Below are 21599 nucleotides of genomic sequence, written 5' to 3'. Positions count from 1 at the left end.
GTTTTTCCTTCAACACATGTGCCCAGCAGACAAATATATAATTCAGACTTACAATTGCATGAATGAGTTATTTCAGTATATTGGATTCATACATGCCCAACCGTTATAAAGAGTTGAAAAATCTTGTGTGCCTCAAATGAGTAAATATACATCAAGGTTTTTTTTTTGTTTTTTTTTTTTTTTAACTGGCTTCTCACTTGTGCCGAGACTACACACAGTCACACTAAGGACCTGGGAGAGATGTTTGCTACTGAGATAAATATACCAAGTACGATAAAAACAAACGGCTGACCTCGGAGAGTAGTTATATTTATGCTCCTCTAGAAATTAATTCTGCAAGGCGGAATGTGCGAGCGGATACCTAAGACAGCTAGCCTGCTTTTTGCCCTCTAACGGAGTAACACCGGCTTTACTCTTTCGGCACACAGCCTACCCAGGGGAGAAAGAAATAACACAAACCAGCCAGGGTGCAGGTCTCCGCCGGGCTGGTCCCTCCCGCTGCTCCCAGCCGGCGGCGGCGCTGGGCAGGACCGGTCCCCGTGGGGCAGCTGGAGGAGGGTTCTCCGGCGCCGTCGCCCCCCGAGCATCGCCCGAAGGTGGCCCCTTCCTCCAGAGCCCACCCCGGCACCCGCCGCCTCCCCTCTGCCTCCCTCCAGTGGGGAAATCCCGGCTGGATGGGGAGAAGCCTCCCCGCTCCGGAGTGCCGGGGGATGCTGCGAGCTCCGCCAGCACCGGGGCCACCCCTGCTTCTAAATCACAGAAATAATTTTTCAAAAACCCCAACAACTCAACAGCCGAGTGAGGAGTCGGGAGACTGGGAGGCTCCCACCGCGCCTTCTGCAGCGGCGGGGAGCGGGGGATTTGCAGGTAAGCGGGGAGGAAGGAGGGCGGCAGCGAGAGGGACGGGGTCCCGCGGTACTCACGGCGGGGTGCGGGGGGCCGGCGGGCGGCCGAGCCCCATGGCCGTGGGGACGGACGGACGGACGGTCGGTCGCTGCTGTGGCTGCTGCCGCGCTGTCTGTGTGACTGTCCGTCTGCCTGCCGGCCCTACCCGCCGAGCCGCTCCGGGCGCCCCGTCCCTCCCCTCGCTCCCTCCCCGGCGCTTCCTGCCCGCTCATATAGCGCGCCCTCGGCCACGTGGACGGCGCGGGGCCCCGCCGGCTCCTCCTCGGGGCCGGGCCGGGAGGGGCGGACCCCCCACCACCACCCCCTCATCGCCTCTCCTCATCATCCCCCCGTCATCACCCCATCTCACCCCCCATCATCAACCCATCTCACTCCCCAATCACCCCCCTCCCCATCGCTCCCCCATCGCCTCCCACCTCACCCCCATTCCCCTCCCATCACTTCCCCCAGGCCGCTGAGCGGGGCTGTGCAGCGGAGAGGTGCGATGCGAACCCGGACTCGCCCCGAGCGCCCCCGGGATGAAAGCCGGCTCTCGTCGGGTCCTCCCTACAGAGTCACCTCCCAGGGATGTCGGTGTTCGCCAAACTGCTGTGTCTGAAACTGGGCTGCGCGGATCCCGAAGGTGATCGCAGCAGGGAAAGTGGAAAGCAATTCGGCGCTTCTCGGGGCAGAAAATAAAAACAGTGCATAGTCGATTTTCACAGTCATAGAATGGTTTAGGTTGGAAGGGACCTTAAAGATAATCTGGTTTTGATCACCCTACTATGGACAGGACACCTTTATTAGACCAGAGCTTGTATTGCTCAGAGCTCCATCTAGCCTGGGCTTGAACACTTTGATGGATGGGTCATCTGCAACTGGTCTGGGCAACCTGGTCCTGTGTCTCACCACCCTCACAGGAAAGAATGTCTTTCAAATATCTAACATATTCTCTTTCATTTGAAAGCCATTCCCCCTTATCCTATCACTACATTCCCTTGGGAAAACAAACAAACAAACAAACAAATATTTCTAGCTTTCTTGCAGCCCCTGTAGATACTGAAAGGTTCTATAAGGTCTCCCCTGTGGCTTCTCTTCTCTGGGCTGAACAATCCCCACCCTTAGCCTGTTTTTACAGGAGAGGTTTTTCAGCCCTCTTCTTTCTGTCCAGCATCAGACATTTTTAAGGTGACTGTAGAATTAAAAAGAAAGCAGCATCATTAAAGAATTCCCCAGACAGATACATTGAAGTGATAAAGTGTCTGCTAAAACTATTTAACAACGTAATGCTGGCTTTTTTAGTGTCGATGTGTAAAGACTGGAGCCATGAGATGTGTAAAGACTGGGGCTATGACTAGAAGTGGGGGGATTATAGCACCTCCAAAGAAGCAAATGATCTCTGATCTTCTCTCCTCCACCCTTCCGTAGGCAGGCGAATATGCACAGTGAACATGCACAGCACATATCAGAGGGGAGATTGCATTCCTGAGATCTGAAAAACATGTTCCATAACCCTGGACAGCCGGTGCACAACTCCCTTTGTGAAGCAGATGAGTTTACAGGTGATTAATCTAATTACTGAAACTGCCCACATTGTTGGGTTATTAAATCCAGCACCAGGTACTTCCAGTGGAAACTGTAACGTGCTGTGTAGGAGCTGTAATTCATCAATCACCACTGAGCTTGTTTCCATAGAGTTATGTTAGTAAAAGCTTGAGTGTGGATTTAGACCGGTGTCACATCATGTACCACGCTGTGCAGACATTTGCATGCGGATGAGAGCACCTATGACAGCCTGAGCTTTCTGCTTAGGAAGCATAAGCCCAAACAAGCCCTTCAAGGGACTCACCCCATCACTGAATCCTGCTTCTGGATACTGAAGAGCAGCATAATGTTATATCCTTCATAAACAGGGTTTGGAAGGGATTTAATCTACAGTAATGAGCATTAAAAAAAAAAAAGCACAGTAGTCTTTTACGAGGAGCGTATCAATACAAGGGATTACTGTGTGGTGGAAACAGTCTATTAAATAGCTGTTCAGTGCTTTTTCCCAGGAGCTGCTTGACACTTTGCTGGAAGTGGGAAGAGAAGCTCCAATTTGATTGTCTGTTAGTGTCTCTGTTACCTTTTTGCCTTGATGCTCTCATACTTTCAGGCAAATTGGTTGAATTTGGTGCTTCATTTGCTTCACAATAATAGTGGGTGACTGGGATTGTTTACGAAAAATCTCTGTTTACGAATCTCTGGGGAACAGCTCACCAGTAATTCAGTTTTGCATCAGGTTTGGAGATTTCTGCCAAGTATTTCTGGGAGGAGGGAGGGTGTGAGAGAGTGATGAGAAAGAGTCTGAGCACTCTGCATTTCACTAGCTGTTGTACCACACCTGGTCTGTCCATGAGTTCAACAGAAAAAAAAATGTATCTTGTAAAACAGCTGATTTATCATCATACAACATATAAAGTTTCACTAGGTTGTATCAAGGAAAGCTTAACCCAGCAGCCAAGAATGTCCTAATTATTGATAGTTAATCAAGTTGACACTGGCACAGGTTGCCCAGAGAAACTGTGGATGTCCCATCCCTGGCACTGTTCAAGGCCAGGCTGGAGGGGGCTTTGAGCAGCCTGATCTAGTGGAAGGTGTCCCTGATGATGGCAGGGGAGTTGAGATGAGATGATCTTTAAGATCCCTTCCAAACCGAACTATTCCATGATTCTGTGACTGAAGAAAGGGAGTGATATATATTTTTTTTTTCCTGTATTTTAAGTCCCGTCTCTGCATCATTTTTCTGGAGCACACAAGAGATAGGATATGGTGCACCCTTCCAGCCACACCAACCTTGGTCACAAGTTGCAAGAAGGAGATATGGAGGCGAGCTCTGCAGTGCCTGAGTTTGCTCAGAAAGGCTCCCTTCTGTGAAGCAAGGTGGAAGAGTGTTATATTGTGTTTTTATATCTCTGTAACAGTTCTGCAATGGTTTGCCCCTTCACCCCCCATTTTCTCCTGGTGGTTCCACCCCAAGCTTTCCTGCCTTTCCCTCAATGAAAATCTCCCTGAAAATGTTCAGCCATTCCCCTGTCCCCTCCCTGGTACCCTGTCCATCATTCGGCTCCCCATCCCACTCTCCCAGAATCTTCCACCTTGGGTGTCAAGTGAGTGGATGAGGGCCAGGGGTCTTTCCCTTGAACTTCCCCCTCTGGTTTGTGTTTCTGTCTGTCCCTCCGCCTTCCACTCCCCCGAATCCCCCCACTGGGTGGTGGGCGTCCCTTCCCCCTGGTTACCGCCCCGGTTTATAAGATGATTGCCAAAGCCTCAAGGATGCTTTCCGCCGCTGGGACAATGGCATTCGGAGCTCCTCGGAGCTTGGATTAAACTTGAGACTTTTCCTCTGGCCTTGAGCCGACTCCCTCATTACCTCCTCGGACGCTGCCTCTCCTCCATACAAGGCAGACAGCGAAGCGCTCTGTCTTAGCCGCTCCCCGACTCTCCTCGAGACACAGGGGAGTGTCCCCCGCAGCTGACCGTGCCTCTGCCAGGCAAGCCAAGCCAGAGGACTTCAGGGTGGGCACGGTGGCAGAAGAGGAGTGTGTTTGCCCCAGAGATGCCTCAGGGAGGCATGACACAGTGACAGGGGTGTAGCATGGAGAAGTGCAGAGCATGGAGAAGATCCACAAGACTCTGCCAGCACCTGGCTGAGCCAAGAGCACAGAACAAGACCAAATCCACCTGAAACAGCAAGTGTGGAGCCTGTTTCTCCTTTTTATATCAGTGTTACACTCACTTAATTCTTTCAGATGCTCTCAACTTCCCTGATGCACCCCAAGGAGCATGGAGGTAACAAGTCTTCTCTGATAATGCCATCAGAATTACAGCAGGGTCCAACCCAGCGTGCTGGATCCAATCCCCCTCATGCTGTAGCATTTCACTAGGAAGTGTCATTTAGATGTTTTTGGGAAAGAATCCAGGATTTGTTTCACAGACAGTATTTCCTCAACAGCTCAGTGAATATGGAATAGTTTGAACTAACCATGCAAATCTTGCTTGTCATCTTATGTAGAGAAACTATATCTATTCTAAAGTCTGGGCCAGGGCTTTCAGCTGCTGATGGGGGATAGTTATGCAGACTTCAAAGGAGCTGTATCAGCTTTTACCAAGTGGGGATCCAGACTTTATTCCTATTTTAAAATTCAGAAACTGTGCCTAGGTAAAGCATTTTTCTCTATATTTTAAAGTAGCCAGTTTTTTATCTTATAGCTGTTCCCTCAGTGGCAGGATTGTTTCTCAGTAGTCAATGTTTAAAGCCCCTTCAAGGCTGAAGGAATTAAAAATGAATAATTTAAAGCTGGTCTATGATGCATAATTTTTAACATATGTTTTACAGGCCATGTGGAACACTTTTTGACTTGTCAGTAGATATTTTACAAACATGCTGTGCTGGAACCAAAACCTTTTTTATTTAAGAGTTAGATTTGAGCCCTCCTATGCTTCAACACAGCAGCATGCTGGAGTCTACAAACCATAACAAGGAAACCATTATCACCAGCACTGATCAGAAAAGATGAGAAATGAAGCAATTGCAGTACTTTTTTCCTCTTGCACACACTGCTAAACCAGATGTGGGCAGAACTATGGCTCTCCCATCTTAAGAAGCCTCATCCCAAGGTAGAGGTAGAGCAGCTGTGATTTGTTTACTCTAAGGCTCCAAAGGGATGGACCCAGGCAGTGCTGGAGAAGGAGCCATGAAACATGTTGTCTTTGGGTTATTTTTTGCAGGATGTCTGGAGTATTTTTTTGCCAACATCCTGTTAACTCCCTAAATATTGCTCTAGGAACACTATCTGAGTAATTCTTGACAGTTTTAATAGGCAAAGCTAATTGTTGGTGAATAACAACCTTTTATGGATTTCATTTCTTGTCTCTTCCTGACTGCTTGCAACAAGAAAGGGAAGAGGCATCTACCCTGCAGACGCTCAAAGGCAGCTTGGGTTTCAACCTTATTGACTGGTTCCCACACTTCTCCTTGTATTCCTGGATTATCCAGTTTTCATTTCTATTTTAAAGTTACTCCATATTTGCAGCTAAAAATAAATTGGTTTGGTTACTAGTTTATTGGTACCAATTTATTGGTCAAAAGTTTCTTGGGCCCAAACCCAATTTCAAGTGTTTCACCAAGCTGTAAATTGAGGCAATGCACTGGGGAAGTGCAGATTTGGGCTCATGTTTGCTCCCCCCTCATTAGCTGTCCCTTCAGTTCATAATCCATCATCTTTCAAACAAGCCAATTGCCATTGTGTCTAGAGGTTAAAATAGAAAACCAGCATTTGGCATGTACACAGTTGCCAAGAAGCTATTTCTCCTTGCCTATGTAAATAAATTGTCGTTCAAAAATGGTTGTCTTGATCTAAAAGATGTGCAAGCACTGCACTGTGCTCCCAGTGGGAGGAAAGAGGGGACATCCAGGAGTGTGGCCAACTAGTGCCCCATCCCCAGCTTCTCCCACTCATTCTGAATGAGTTGAATGGGGCTGTTCTTTGCACTGGCCAAAATGCCATTGGATAGCTCCTGTCTCAGTGAACAGACCAGGAGTGATTACTGACCTTGTTGGTTGTGCCCCCAGGTCAGACTCAAGCTCCACACAGGTGGTGCCCTTTAAAAGAGATTTACTGGTAATCTATATATTTATATTAGTTAATGATCTGTATTTGATTTGTATTTATTTTACACCATACAGAACACACCTGATGATCAGTATGACTAAATGTGAAAGAGATTAAATACTTCCCAACTTTATAGATATGAATCTAAGAAGATTGACCACAGGTGGACTGTGCACAATTTATTTGTTCTGACTGGCAGAAGAGACAGATGATTTATGTCCATATGACAGGTGATATATGTGTACCTGCCTTACCTCCACTGAAGAGGTACATTGTGTTCTGTATTCAAATGTGTAAGAGTCACTGCACTTATTTTGTATAACTTGCAACAGTAGCACTTTATACACTGTGCTAACAACCTTGATAAGGCTATTTGGTGGCTGTAGACTTTGCATAAGTGACACACAGCTTTTTCATGTCTGGCTTGGTCTTCTCACTGTTGTTTTTTTTATTTTTGCAAACCACACCCCACACTTCTGACAGACGTCACAGGACTGTAACAGCCTTCCCTGTTCCAGAGTCTTCTAAAAGCAAGTGGAAAGAGTGCAGGCTTAAAGCAGGCTTTTAGATCACATCCTCAGCCTCCATGCTTCACACGGCCAGGCTCTGGCACTGAGGTGCATTAAAAGCAAAGAGAAGAGAAACAACAAACAACATCCTTCCCTGCTTGCTCTTGGAATTCAAATGATGACAAGTTGCAAGAGCTCAGTGGTACTGACACACAGTCAGTGGTGTCAGCCTCTGCTTCGCAGGACCAGGGTGCAGGCCCACATCAGAGACAGCTGTGACATCAAAGGAAGATTTCTTGTCAGGCCAAACTATTACACAGAGACGTGGTTTTTGCTGCTAGGACTCATTAGTGCTGTATACAGGAGCATTGGCTATGGGTAAAGGTTGTGATTTGGTACAATCTGCTCTCAATAAATATCTGTGAAAGTCAGAGAAACTTTTCAGTATTTCAGCACATAAAAACACACAGTAAACACCAAAAGCCAGATTTGTAGAAATATTCAGCAAATCTGGGGCTCCCACAAATTCACATAAAAACCTCTCTGTGCTATGAAACACATCTTCACTTTTGTACTCTTGGATAAATGCAAGTTTTGCTATAAGGACAGTGTAAACCCTGAGAAGAATAATAAACACTTAAAAAAAATTAAAAGGCACTGATGGGATATGAAAATAGAAAAAAGAACATAACACAGGTAGGGGTGGAATCACCATCCTTGAAAGTGTTCAAGAAACAAGTTAATATGGCACTTCATGATACGGCTTAGTGGGCAGGATCAAAGGTTGGACTTGATAATCCTGGAGGTATTTTCCAACCTTAATGATTCTATGATTCAACATCTGTCAGGATACAGGAAGATTAGAACAATATAAAAACAATTGGCCATATATATTTTACTGCAGAAGGAAGAAACGGCATAAGCACCTAAAATGAGGATAAAGGTAAGTAACTACATGGCAGAGAGAGGCAGCCATGTGTACTTTGTGTGTGTTTCACAGAAAATGTAACATGTTCAATCTCTCCAACATAAATGGCCCTTCTTTGCAGTTCAGATGTCACCTACAGAACATCACAGAAGTAAAATAAACCTAATTTACCTTTGGCCATCTGGATCTCGCAGTGCCTTGAGTACCATCTATTCCCAAGTACAGACTTGAAAATAAGTGCATTAAGTGATTGGGAAGTTATTAGCATCATGTAATTTTATTTCATTTCACTTGTCCCCAGGATAGTCAGGAATAAACCATAAGGTGAAATTAGACCCAGAAAATAAATGTTGTTGATTAGGTTGAAGTGTTTATTAGGCTTCTGTTTGAGTTTCCAGCTCACAAGAAGAATGGCAAGCTAAGCCTGTTAAAGACACATTTTGACAAGAACGCATTTTTCTGTGGCTCCAAAAAAATAAATATAGTAACAAAGAAGAACCTTTTAAAAGTCAGGCTTATGTGTTTGTCTGATCAGCACCAGCTAACAGTTTCATCTCTCCTGAATGTCACAGAAGCACACGAGCTGTGCCACCATGCAGTTCTCAAGACAAATTCTTTTCCTCAAAGGACATCACACACATACCAGGGGCTGTACATTCTGTATTAACTTAAACAAAAATAACACAAAAGGGTAATTGCAGGTGGACTTCATCCCCAGGGAAAGTTGTGAATAAAAACCCGAAGCACACCTGGCAGATGTTACTCACACAGCTTAATTTAGTATGGATAGGCATTTATTTTGAATGGTAGAAAAGCAGTATAACAACACAGGTAGGATAGAAAAGTTTGTGTGTTTTTGCTTTCTTGACAGATATATTGGTTAAAGTAACTTTTCAGTACATTCTAGCTACTGAGATAGGCTGGGAAGGGATAAATGGTATGAGCAGAATCCCCCCCGAGGAGGCATGGTGAATGCTCGTGCAGGGATAATTCTGAAGATCTGCTGTTAATCGACGGCTTGGAGCTCAGTGCAGGACAGACCAGTTGAGATGGTGCTAAAGAAAAAAACTAAAAATGTTTAGAAATCAATTTATTATATTGAAAATACTTATGTCACATTATTTCTGTGTGCAAAAGCTAGCAGAATTCTTCAGTAAAGCAACACCAAGTCAGCTGCAATGCTGTTTTAGATCTGATATTAACAATTCAATGTTTAGAGAAAATCTTGTCATCACAGGTCACTTTGGAGTACACATCTCTGATAGCAGAAGACTGAAGTTGTGTAAACTAAGGAATGTAATGATTAAATATGAGATCTGGACAAAAGATTTCAAAGACTTGAAAATCGTCTTAGTGTAAACCAGACAGATGCTGCATTCAGAGCATAACCTACATCTAAGAAATAGGAAAAAAAAAAAAAAAACATTTAGAGAACCAGAGAATGATTCGTCTAAGCTTAATAGAGTGTAATTTCTTAGAGTAAATCCAGAAGGAAAAAAACTACTTACCATCTGGAAATAAATACAAAGTGGGATAAAACTCAAACCTGTGATTATCAGAGAGACAGTAAACAAGATTACCTTGTAAGTTTATTGAGAAAATAAATTATTCTCAGGAAAAGATTAATAAAATATATTGTGTTTACCTGAACTTTAGTTAAGCTAAAGACTTTAGTTAAGACTTAAGTTAGAAAAAGATACCCGATAATTGGCTGTTTTCTTTGGGGCAAAGGGTAGAACCAGACTGGTAGTACAGAGTCCGTGTGTGCTAAGCGTGGTCTGTCCCAAGCACAAACACAGACTGCTGGATGAACAGAAGGAAAGCAGCCCCTGAGGAGAGGGGCTTGGGGGTGCCCACGGATGGGAAGATGGACATGATCCAGCAATGTGCTCTGGATGCAGCTCAGGAACCAAACGTGTCCGGGGCTGCATCCAAAGCCCCATGGGCTGCAGGTGAGGGAGGGGACTCTGCCCCTCTGCTCTGCTCTGGTGAGAACCACCTGGGGTACTGCATCCAGCTCCGGGGTACCCAACGTGAAAAAGATATGGACCTACTGGAATTCCAAATGAGGCCTTGAAGATGATCAGAGAATTGGAGCATCTCTCCTACAAAGACAGGCTAAGAGAGTTGGGGCTGTTCAGACCAGATAAGAAAAGTTAGTGAAAAAAAATTACAGCACCTTTGGGGACCTCAAGGAGCTAAAGAGAGCTGGAGAAGGACTTTTTCTAAAGTCATTTAGTGATAGGACAAGGGAAAATGGCTTTGAAATGAGACAAAGTAGATCTAGATTATGTATTATAAGTAATTGTTTCCTGTGAGGGTGGTAAGGCACTGGAATAGGTTGTCCAGAGAAGTTGTGGATGCCCCATCCCTGGAAGTGTTCAAGTCCAGGCTGGATGGGAATCTGAGCAACCTAAACTAGTAAGAGGTCTCCCTGCTCATGTCAGGTGGGTTGGAATTAGATGATCTTTATGGTCCCTTCCAGCCCAAACCAAACTATGGTTCTATGAAGGTGCAGACAGAGCCTTTGGTGCTTTTAGTGAAAGTGGATTCAAAATAGCTTCCGAAGGAGACAGGAACATTTCCCAGTCTCCTACAATCCCATTGGATGTACTGTTTTTTTCCTGATGTTGAGGTGCTCACCTTCACTGCTGCAGCAGCCCAACTGATGTACAAGGTTGTGCCTGCAGCCAGGGTGCAGAAACAGGCCCCTGTAGCAAGCTTCAGTATGTAGTTCAAAGTGCTGCACAGCACACCTCCATGAGGTAGGGTGCAACATCACCCAAGATCATAGATAAGCCCACTACTCAGGAAGAGAAGGTATCCAAATAAAGCACAGAACCATGGAATCATTAATATTGGAAACTCTCTCCAAGATCTATGTAGGAGGAGTTGCCTGGACTGAGAGATGAACTGCTGGAAAGCAGTCAGCACATTTGAGGGAGCTGTCAAGATGTCCTTTAGGGCAAGATAACTGAGTGAACCTCACCCTTAGAAATTTATAAAACAATCTGCCTTGGGATAAGAGCTCTTTACATGCTTCCAGTGTAGAAGGGGAAAGATTGTGATGTACATGATGACTTTAAGCTGATGGCAGGATGAAGCCCTGAAATGGGTGAATGAGATTTGCTCAACCTTGTAAAACGAAAGCTGAGGTGGGGTCCTATTGCTGTTGATTGATAGAGAGGTAAATGTCAGGGAAGGGAGGATGTACAGCAGATGAAGGAGAAAAGAGTATCATGTGCAGGTGAAGGTATTCAGACTGTAAATTAAAATAATGTTGGTAACCATCATATCAAAAGTCAGAAAGATGCAAGGATGAACAAATTCTCTGAAGTTTGCATATGGGGCTTGGTGCACTCCTGGCAAGTATATTATATGGTTTCCTGTTTGAGAAAATAACCTGCCTTAATACGTTAGACCCACACTTCCTTGTATAAAGAACGGTAGCTTCATGTTTCCACAAAACTGTTTCTTGTTTTACAGCAAGGAAAATATGCAAAACAAGAAACAACATGTGTAAAGACATGAGGACATAGCACAGTGCATGCATCACCTCCCAGCTGCCCCTGTGATGCTCTAACTCTGCTTCACAAAGGAGTCAGAGGAGCTGGCAGCAGTTCACATGAGGCAATAGAACATGTTCTACTGAATTCTCTAAGATCTAAACTGAGCCAGCAATGCAGAGCTCAGGGCAAATATTTCTAATTATCTCAGAAACCAGGTGGTTATGGACACCAGTACCACCTGGAGGGGGCTGAACAAACCCAACCCCTTCAACTTACATTTGTCACTTGGAGTAAGTAGGAGACTGAAGAACCATTGATTCTGGGGGCAGCAGCTCAGGTGACTTACTCAGTTTGGCTTGCAAAATTGCTCCTGCCTTTGCAGATGAAATCCTTGTGCTCATTGCCATGGCTGTGTAGAATGCAGTTATTTTTGAAAAGGATTATCTCTCTTTTGAAGACAAAAGAACCTACTGTGTTTTTATATGTTTATTTATTTCCCCTGGAGAACAGAGGAGAAGACTGTTAGATATAGAAAAGTATGCATGTTTTAAAACAAATTTAAGACAGGGACCAGCCAGACATTCTGAAGTAATCTGATCTGGTCTGATTTATGGAGCAACACAGTTTTATTCAGGTTGATAGGTTTATTCCTTTAATCCACATTAAGTGGAACTGGAGCACTGATGTTTCATAAAAACATTGGAGGCTCCCAGAGATCAAGAAGCCACCTCTTCTACTGTTGAGCAGTGGCTTGTTTCATTCATTGTACAAAGCCCTTCACTTTGTATTTTCCTTGCATGTATCCGGCTTCAGCCTACACCTGTTTATTCCTGTTTCTGTCTGCTGTTAACAATGCCCATTGGAAACAAACCTGTCTTTACATGAAGGTCTCCTTGATATGTTAGCACTGTGATCTGCTTCTGACAAATTAAGTAGATGGAACTTTTTCGGTCTCTCACATGGATATATCAGGCCAGATGTGCACTTCTACCCAACAGATGGCTGTACAGCACTAGTCACCATCCCTTTGGAGTCAGCTCGGAGCGATGAGAGCCCTTTCATGGTGAAGTTCATCTCATCCCAGAGTGAATCTTTAAACCAGGCTGGATAAATGTCCCTCACAGCATTCCTATTTCTCTCTAGCAGCAGTCAAGGAACCCTGTGCTGGCTACCTCTCCTATCACAGCCTGCATTATAGACTTCTATATTTAGGCAAGATGAGTCTGACTTTTGGACTAAGGCATTTTCCCAGGTTTGAATCATTTCCTTGGCATCCTCCTCTGCACATCACACTGATGAGGCTTTGCAGATCTCCAGCAGATGCATGGTGTTATTGCCTATGTATGAGAGGACTTACTCTCAAGTGCTGGGGGTGCACACAGGGGCAGCATACTGAAAATGTGGTTAGGGAGATAGAGCTGGATTTCAATACTTATGCTGTCCACAGTCTGTGCTTGCTATTGATTGTACCTTTTTAATGAGTTGCATGTAGCTCAGATGAGAAAATGCCTTAATAATTGTGGTCCCCTGGAAAAAGAGCAGATTATGTAACTATTGATCTTGATATTTTTGTTCTGTAACTGTTTCCCTTTTTTCTGATACTAAAAAGCATTGTTGCATCACAGGTTTCAGCTCCTTCCTTCCAGCTTGGTTTCCAACATTAGCCATTCAGCTGTATCTATTTGTACCAGGCTCAGCCACTAGCCCTGCCAGACAGCTGCCAGGTGTTTTATTGTTAAATAAATTCTTACATCTGTCAAGTTATAAAGCAGAAAACAATGAATCCATTCTTGATAGCTTTTTTTTACTTCTGTCACTTGAATAAGACATGCTAAGAATTACATACTCTCTGCAACAAATGCCAAAAGATTTGTGTATCTCAGCAGGTTCCCTTTAATTCATACAAAGTGTGTTAAGTGTTGGGGTGTTGACCATCAGTCCATTGTGGCTTATTAGGTCTGAAGGAAAGAAGTGTAATGAAAATCCTTTCTCCTGCCCAGCATCTTATCTCTGTGTTAAGAAAGGCTGGTTGGAATGTTCTCACATAATAAATATGATTGATATATTTATATATTGCCTACTTGCATGGGTGGCATGTAGGGCTGAGGGGGATGTTCCAGTCTTTCTGGCTGGGAGAAATAAGGAGTTTTCTCAAGAGAATCCTGCTGTTCCTTATGCAGGTCTTCCACCAGAAGCTGCAGGAGCAGTTCAGGTGAGTCCTATCCCCATCTGTCTCTCTCTCCCCTCTGTTTTGCCCGTTCTCTCTCCATCCCTGTGTTCTTCCCCCATTCGCTTACTAGCTCTAATTGCAGATAATTTCAGAAAAATGAACAGCACTTTTGGACAAGTGTTGCCATTTTTACTTAGCTCTGTGTCCCCACAGATGTTCAGGCCATCCTAGAGCCAAGTTTCAGCTGACACTTGCTCTTTCATCTGAACATCAACCTCCTCTTTAGCCATAAACTGGTCTGATATAGAAAATGAAAGCAAATTCATTTTGGCATTTATTACTTTGTCTTATCCCTTGTTCTTACCATGTTTGGGACAGGAAGAATGAATTGCAGAGAAGAAGAAATTCCACCCAGAAAAGATTTTTCTTGTTGAATTTTGCTGTACACTATTGCAGTCAGTGAGCCAAGATGTGCAGGTGAGATCACACCACTCCCTTGCAGCTCCACATTGCCCTAAAAGTGATTTGTATCCATTTCGTTTCAGTTGGTAGGAATCAACTTCACTTAAATCAATATAATGTGGGCTTGCATTGGTTTGAGAAGGTTGACACAAGGTGTTGTGCTGGTTTAAATAATCATTTTCAAGATCTTTGGAAGCTGTAGTTAAAAAGCAGCACATAAGCCAGTTTGAGAGCTCCAGATAAACGGAGTATTTTTAGTGGTGGATCATTGCAGGGGTAGTAAAATCTAGGCAAAAGCGAAAATCTTGTGGGATAATGTGAAAGTGTTAAAAACATGAAACAATTTACTAAGAATTCAAACCATGTCTGGCATTTTGAAACTAATCTTTACTTAGCTAATGTGATCCTGCTTTTTAAAAAAATAAATGTAGTTTGTTCATTTCCTCACTTATTTTTCTGCTTTTTATATCAGAAAATTTTGATGATTGTCTGTTCACAGACAATCATACAAACGACCTTGTGACAATTGGAATAATGTTTCCTTGAGGATTAGGGGAATTTGTAGAAAGAATCATTACTTCATGTGGGAACAATCAAGCACTCTTTGGAGGCATCTTTGTTGCTTAATTTCTTTGTGCCAGTACCTTGATTTGTTTCTCAAATTTAACAAAGAAGAGTATGAAGCAAGAAAAAAAAATCTAAAATTACAATGTAACCATATGGATATATTAAGTTAAAGAAGTCTAAGCACTTAAACCAACTGTTCAGGGTATTTTCCCCTTAATGTGATTACATAAATCACATTCATTTTTATGAGAGTTATTTTTCAAATTTATAGACTTTTTCAGATGGATCTTCATCTCCCAAGGTAGCATATGCAGAGGCCGAGTGTGTTTCTGCAAGTTAAAGTCTGTGGAATTCAAAGTTTCACTCTGACACTGGATTTGTGGATGTTATTGCATAAGCAAGTTATTAATGGACTTTTGGAAATAGCTTTTACTTTTTAGTGCTCAGTTTTAGAAAGCTGAATTGTCATTTCTGAATACCCAGCATTCAAATTACGGATGTAACAAGCAATATTTGTGTGGCAATTCTAGAACTGAACTGTGCTAAGGCTTCATCCCTAAAAAAATCTGAAGGGGAGAAAAATCACTGCCACTATTTGAGCAAACAGTGCACAGAAGTGTTGCTGTTTCACTGAAATCCCCCATTTCTGGAAATAGCTTTTTTGAGGGTGTTGTGGTTTAACCCTGATAGTCAGCTCATCCCCTCATGTGGGATAGGGGAGAGAAGGGGAAGGGTAAAAGTGAGAAGATCCGTGGGTTGAGTTAAAAACATTTTAACAGGTAAAGCAAAAACTGCATGCCCAAGCAAAGGAATTTATTCCCCACTTCCCATGGGCAGGTAGGTGTTCAGCCATCCCAGGGAAAGCCATGATCCATCTCCCTACCTAGGTAGACAAACACAATCACTCTGAATGTACCTTCTTCCTTCTTCTCCCCCAGCTTTATACACAGAGTGTGACCTGCAATATCGCTTGGGTCGTGTTATAGATACATATTATAACATTGGCTTTTCACAAATATTAAAATGGCATTTTTATGTGTGGTGTTAAAGTAACTTTGTTATAAATATATAGTTTGTATTTCTGCTGTTAATTAAGCTTAGACATAGTATATATGCTTGCATATAAGTATGCTTGTGTTAAAATGCCTGCTTGGATGGGATAGCACCCAATGAACACAGGATGAGGACACCTGCTACAGATCTGCCAACTATCAGCACTCACCGTCTGAAGGAAGTGTGGACCAGGGCCCAAACTGGAAGTGATAAAGACAAGCAGCCAAAACCACAGCCAAGAAACACGCATGCTCTAAAAAGGAGGACCCAAGGAGGAGCCATGTAAGATATTCCTGGAAAATGTAAACTAGTTATGGATATGCATAAGGGTCTATGAATATGCACCAGGCTGAGGTAAGGAAAAGGTATTTAAGGGGTAGCCCCGAAGGTGACAGTGTGGTCTTGGCTCAGTGCATAATAACCTTTGCTCTGTGGTCCTTGTCTCCTACTGTCCTTTATTAAACTTTTTAAATTTTCACAGGAGAGTGAAAATGTTTTTCACAGGTCAGTTGGGGTCAGCTATCCCTGCTGTGTCCCCTCCCAACTCCTTGTTCCCCCCAGCCTCCTCGCTGGTGGGGTGGGGAGCAGAAAACCCCTGGACTCTGTGTAAGCTCTGCTCAGCAGTAATGAAAACATTGGCTTTCAGAATTAATCCAAAACACAGCAGCACCATATGAGCTGCTATAAAGAAAATTAACACTATCACAGGAAAAAAAATACATGGGAATATCTCACAATTTAGAAAATAATATTTCTAGCTTTGATGAAGTATATTAACATTTATGTACCTAAATGTTATATATAGTAATACTTAAATAAAATGTAAATGTAGTATTAACTGTATTTTAGTTTATATATACACTATTTCTATTTTGCTAAGAACATGCACTGAATGCACCCTGAAGATTAGGAAACCAGAATGCAACCCAAAACTTTCCAAAATATATTACAATATTGAATGCTATTTTAACATTGATTTGGAGATTTGGGAATGATTCACCTGTTTTGAATTTTGCTTTATTGTTAAAATCAATGAGGATCTCTTGAGTGCATTTGGGAGCCATGTGGGCTAACCAGTAGCCGTGCAGGGAGCTCCCATGGAACAGGCAGGTTTCTGTGTCTGCAGATCACAGCATATTGAAGATCTATGGAGAGGCTTCTGATGCCCAGTTAGAAGTCAAGAAGCAGAAACCAGACAAAGCACAAGGTTCTAAGTACCTCACACATCGGCAACAGATTTTGCCTTGGAGCTCTTGAATTCACCTTTAACCAAGGTTTTTTCATGATTCCTTATGCAGGTGTGGGGTATTTTGGAGTTACAACTTGCCTTATACATCTATGTACATCTCCAGGTTCACTGTATCCAATGAGAGACAGTCTGAAAAGTGAATCTAAATATATTTGTAAGGTGACAGTTCATCACAACAAGGCCAATGAATAAATAGCACAAACAGGGGAGGTGTGCTGCCAGCCTTTGTGACACAGGGTGGGTCCTGATTCATATTTCACTCAGTGCTTAACCATCTTTGAATACTTGTTTTAACACTGTCTCACCCTGGTGAGACTTGGAAACTTTTCAGAAAAAGGAGAACAAAGCTTCACCAGAAGGTCAAAGTGAACACCAAGGAGGTTTTGTCCCACCTTTGATGTTGACAGTGACCCACACAAACACTCAGCTCCTTGCAGCTGTGAGAGGGGGCCATTAGCTGTTGCCCCTCAGCAGTGCTGAGGGATAGAGACCACCTCTGGAACATGCTTCTCCAAGAGGATTGACTCCTTAGGGCTGGGTTTTGTGACATGTGTGAAGCCTTTTATCTCAGCTGAGAGGCATCAACTAACAGCTTAACTTCTGAACAAGCTCAAAGCCCAATACCTGCCCTCTGAGGCAGCAGCCAGGACAATTGTTGGGCCTAGAGGGTGTTAGTCCTAGCTAGGGCATGAGAGCAGTGGAATGAGAGGTTTTCCAGGCCAAATCCAAGCTCCTCCTCTAACATCTCCTTCTTGAGGGCAGTGGGGTGTTATCCATCCCTTGATATCTTCACCCAAGACTGAGAGTTTAGGCTGGCTCTGTGCCCTTCTAAAGGGACTCATGCTCAGGCAGGAGACGTGGGAACCACGAGGAAACGCTGCTGTACCTTATGCAGGAGCTCAGCAGAGATGACCACAAAGGCTCCTGCTGACCTTACAGCCACTGTTTACCCTTTTTTGGCCTACATAATGCCTGCTAGCATCTAAGCCTTCACTGACTCAGGGATCCTTTGACCTTAGTTTCTCCAGCATCACACCCTTGAAAAGTCTTACAACTGCCTGGATCTGGGTTTTAATTACTATTCTTGCTAGCTGTAGTCTAGTTCCTACATGTTGAAAAGAGAGCATTTCCATTTAATTTCTGACTGTCATGGCTATGAAGTGGGGTGAGTTGAAGTGGCCAGTGAACACAAAAACCACTCCCACCCAATTCACTGTGCTGGTGATGTGGGCTGGTGATTGTGCACATCACAGGGAGACAATGTGGGCATACAGAGATAAGGAGAGAGGTGGTGTATGGTTACACAGGATGTTTTTTATCTTTGAGGTCAAGTCTTCTGCTTCCTATTTATTTTGGGGAACAGTTTATTGTCTTTGTTTACCTAAGGAGTCAAACAGAGCTGTAACTCCCAAACTGCTGGGTTGGAAGTGCATCCTGAATGGGGCAGTTACCTGGATTACATTTCAATGAGGCAAACCCCACTGCTGTGTGCTAGAGAAAAGAGCAAATTCCTTTCCCATTTTAATGGCAGGTGACATCTGTACTGCAAAATGGTCTGTTCAATGAGCTTTTTAAAATAATCACCTCAGTGTAGCCCAGATCTCATTCCCCTTTCCTTTTCCTTTGGCTGCCATGGAGAGGAAAGGGCTGTGCTGTGCCAGAAGGGCAGCAGAATTACAGTGCACAGTAACAGCAGCCAGATTCCTTCAGCTTAAATAGCATTAAAATAATTCTTTCCTTGCAAGAAAAACAAAAAAGGAAGGCTAAGAGGAAAGTCCATGTGAGGGAGCATGGCATGTTAACCAGCTGGGTTTGTTCTGTCCTCTACAAAGGGAAGTTTTGTGGGAGACTGTTCTCTTCAAAATGCAGAGGTGTCACAGAGCTGAAAGCTCAGATGCATCAGTGCCAGTCCCAGGGGGATTGTTGTTTCATGATAGCTGTGCTGCTCTAGACTGGTTAAAACAATCTGCAATTTTATTCTAAAGTTGTTGCCTTGATGTTGCTAAAGAACTTGATATGTTGAAGCCTCTCTTTTTGCAGTCTTGCCACTTCCTCATGGTCCTCCCATCTCCAGGAAAGACCTTTGAAGTTGATGCCTTAAGTTTTAGCTTTCATATTTTCCAGATTCTGTACTGCATTAGTATAGAACTCTGAACTTCATAAAGTCTTAGCAAGTTCTCCTCACAGCTTAGTCAGACAAAACATCCTTCTCCAGCCTGAGAACCAAGGACATAATTGCAACTTCAGGCCCAAAAAGTACAAACAACAGGGAATTGAGGAGAGCAAACTGGGAGGTTGGGACTTCATAACCTGAAGCTGTAATTGGACAATTAACCCAGTGTATAAATGGGCCAAAACTTATAAAAGTGTGAAAACTCATGACTTGGAGTCAATCTTGGGTGTAGCCTTGGCCGGGCTCTTGTACTGCCCAAGGTGTATCCTTTGAAGGCCTTTTTAATAAATACCTGCTTTATTCTTTTAACACTGTCTAGCCTCTCTTCTAGGTAGCCTCTCAAGGCACCAAAACAGCTTGAGACACTCTTTCACAATACCTATGGATGAGCATTTTGTCAGCCTCATAGGTCTCCATGAAGAACTATCTCTGTAGCTCACAGCCCTCTCCTCTCTCTGAGTCAGGTGTTGGAGACCACCTGAAGAGCTTCAGACTCAGTGGGAACTGAAAGAACATCCAAAGATACAACCCTCCATAGCTAAAGAGCTCAAATGCATTCATGGATCTCAGTTGTGGATTTTTAAGTTAAGAAAATGGGAGCTTTAAGATCTCTAACTTCTTAGACAAATAAATTCCCTTTATCTCCAAGTCTTCCCTTTTTTCCCCCCTTTTCTTTTTTTCCCTAATTTTACCAAAATTTCTGCATCTACAGACACTGCAAAATCTACCCATAAATATGTTTCCAGCCTGGTAGACCCTGTTGTTTTGACACTGATTAGTGCTCCAAGCAGCAGGTAAGTCATCTGCTAGAAAGACTGTGCAATGAGCCCGCTTCTCTTTCCTTCCCTGGGCACCACACAGCTGCAGACAGGGTGCTTGGGTAATGACAGGGTACTTGTGCAAACAGCCGGCTGTGAAGTGACACATTCCTGTCAGCAGAAAACTCTGCAGATGTTCTTTAATCTCTCAACAGAGCAAACATTTCTGTGCCACCATAGCAAGGAAACCATCTTTGTTATAGCACATCTGAGCAACTTTGTTCTTTTCGAGAATATGCTACAGCACAACTTTGTGCCATGGGGAACTGCACCAAGCAGACAAACCTGCTGACTGAGGCACCACTGGATACAGATTTATTCCTGAAGAAAAGGTTGAACAAGACAAAATCCTCATGGCAGCACAGAGGTATCTGAGGCTCCAGGGAACACAAATAAGCTGCAGGGTAAAGCCAGTCACCATCACCAGCTGAGTGGGTAATTCACAGCAAACCACAGCTTTGATTAAGTGCACCCTTTTCCCAGCCACAGAGAATTTGTTAAAGCTCTTGGAAGTTCCCTACTTGCTTCTAGTAATTACAAATGGAGCCTTTTATGTAGAAGACCAGTGAAAAAACTTTGCATCTGAGAAATGCCCTGAAGCCCTGGAAACAGAGGATATCACAGCATTCAAGGTATTTCAGAGACTTTGAGGACCTTGTCATTGCATGATAACTTGGTTTGAAAAGACAGGAGTCTGTGAAGGAAGGCTAGAGTCTCCCATGAAATGGAAAAGGTAAACCCCCCTCCCTCCGAATTACCACAATGTCAAAATAAAAAGGCTCTCAGGTAAAGATATGGGAATGGGAATAACAGTTCTTTACTAGGAAAAAAAATAATAATGATAATAAAAAATGTAATCAGTACAAAAAAAACTACTTATGGAGTCAGAAACCTGACACCCTGAGGAGTCAGGGTGTTGGTGATAGTCCAGTTAAGTGGTGGCTGCTCCTCCTGGAGTGGCAGATGAAATGCTGCTGAAACGGTGGTCCTGTAGAAGGGTGTAGTTTTCTCTGAAGGTCTGGTGATAGAGTAGATGGGCCTGGTCTTCCTCTGGGAATCCAGTGGAGAAGAAGCTGCTCCTTTGGGAATCCAGTGAAGAGGCTGAGTTCATGTCTCAAAAAATGCTGATTTTATGCAAGTAGGGATGCTTGGCTCTTCCCTCTGGGTGGAGCATCTCACAATGGGATGATGCAACCCCATCAGTCACACAGTGAGTCATTCAATGGCCCATTAACAGAAGATATCTCCCCGGAGGGAGACATTGTTCTTGGAAGAGATAAGAAAAATGCCCACCTCCAACAGATGGCAAATAGAATATATGCTTAACTTACAAGCCAGGACACATGAATTCCACCTACTTTTGAAGTCTTGCCTTTTGCAGTCAAGAGAATAAGGCAGAACTATCCTTATTTCCTGTCTCTAAAGTCAGGAGCCTGGCAAAAGGAAAGCATCATTAAGGGTACATGAGCAACAAGGATGGGAGACACGAATTGTGTCATTGCTTTCTTCATAAAGATTAAAGGTCATCTGTGCTTGTCCCCTCCATGCATGGAGGATACAGGGACACGGAGGCAGGCAAACAAAGTCCATAGCTATTGCAGAGCCAATGTCTCTGTGTCAGT

The 21599-nt window shown here is 43.6% G+C and overlaps 1 protein-coding gene and 1 long non-coding RNA gene across 2 annotated transcripts in view; one reads left to right on the top strand and one right to left on the bottom strand.

Moving 5' to 3' along the window:
• The window catches only part of ST3GAL1 (ST3 beta-galactoside alpha-2,3-sialyltransferase 1), a 77454-nt gene extending 76387 nt beyond the window's left edge, over positions 1 to 1067 (bottom strand). The window contains exon 1 of the mRNA XM_068180570.1: positions 924 to 1067. The gene's annotated coding sequence lies outside the window, so the exon portion shown is untranslated. The remainder of the gene's footprint in view (positions 1 to 923) is intronic.
• On the top strand, positions 182 to 20640 carry LOC137468690 (uncharacterized). The gene is made up of 3 exons (XR_010996111.1): positions 182 to 488; positions 529 to 867; positions 20210 to 20640. It is a non-coding gene; the product is annotated as an uncharacterized lncRNA (long non-coding RNA).
• Positions 20641 to 21599: the final 959 nt, after the last annotated feature.

Source organism: Anomalospiza imberbis, chromosome 1 (genome assembly GCF_031753505.1).
Source record: "Anomalospiza imberbis isolate Cuckoo-Finch-1a 21T00152 chromosome 1, ASM3175350v1, whole genome shotgun sequence".
Taxonomy (NCBI): domain Eukaryota; kingdom Metazoa; phylum Chordata; class Aves; order Passeriformes; family Viduidae; genus Anomalospiza; species Anomalospiza imberbis.
The sequence above is the reverse complement of the archived record's forward strand: the minus strand, read 5'-3'. Positions and strand labels throughout refer to the sequence as shown.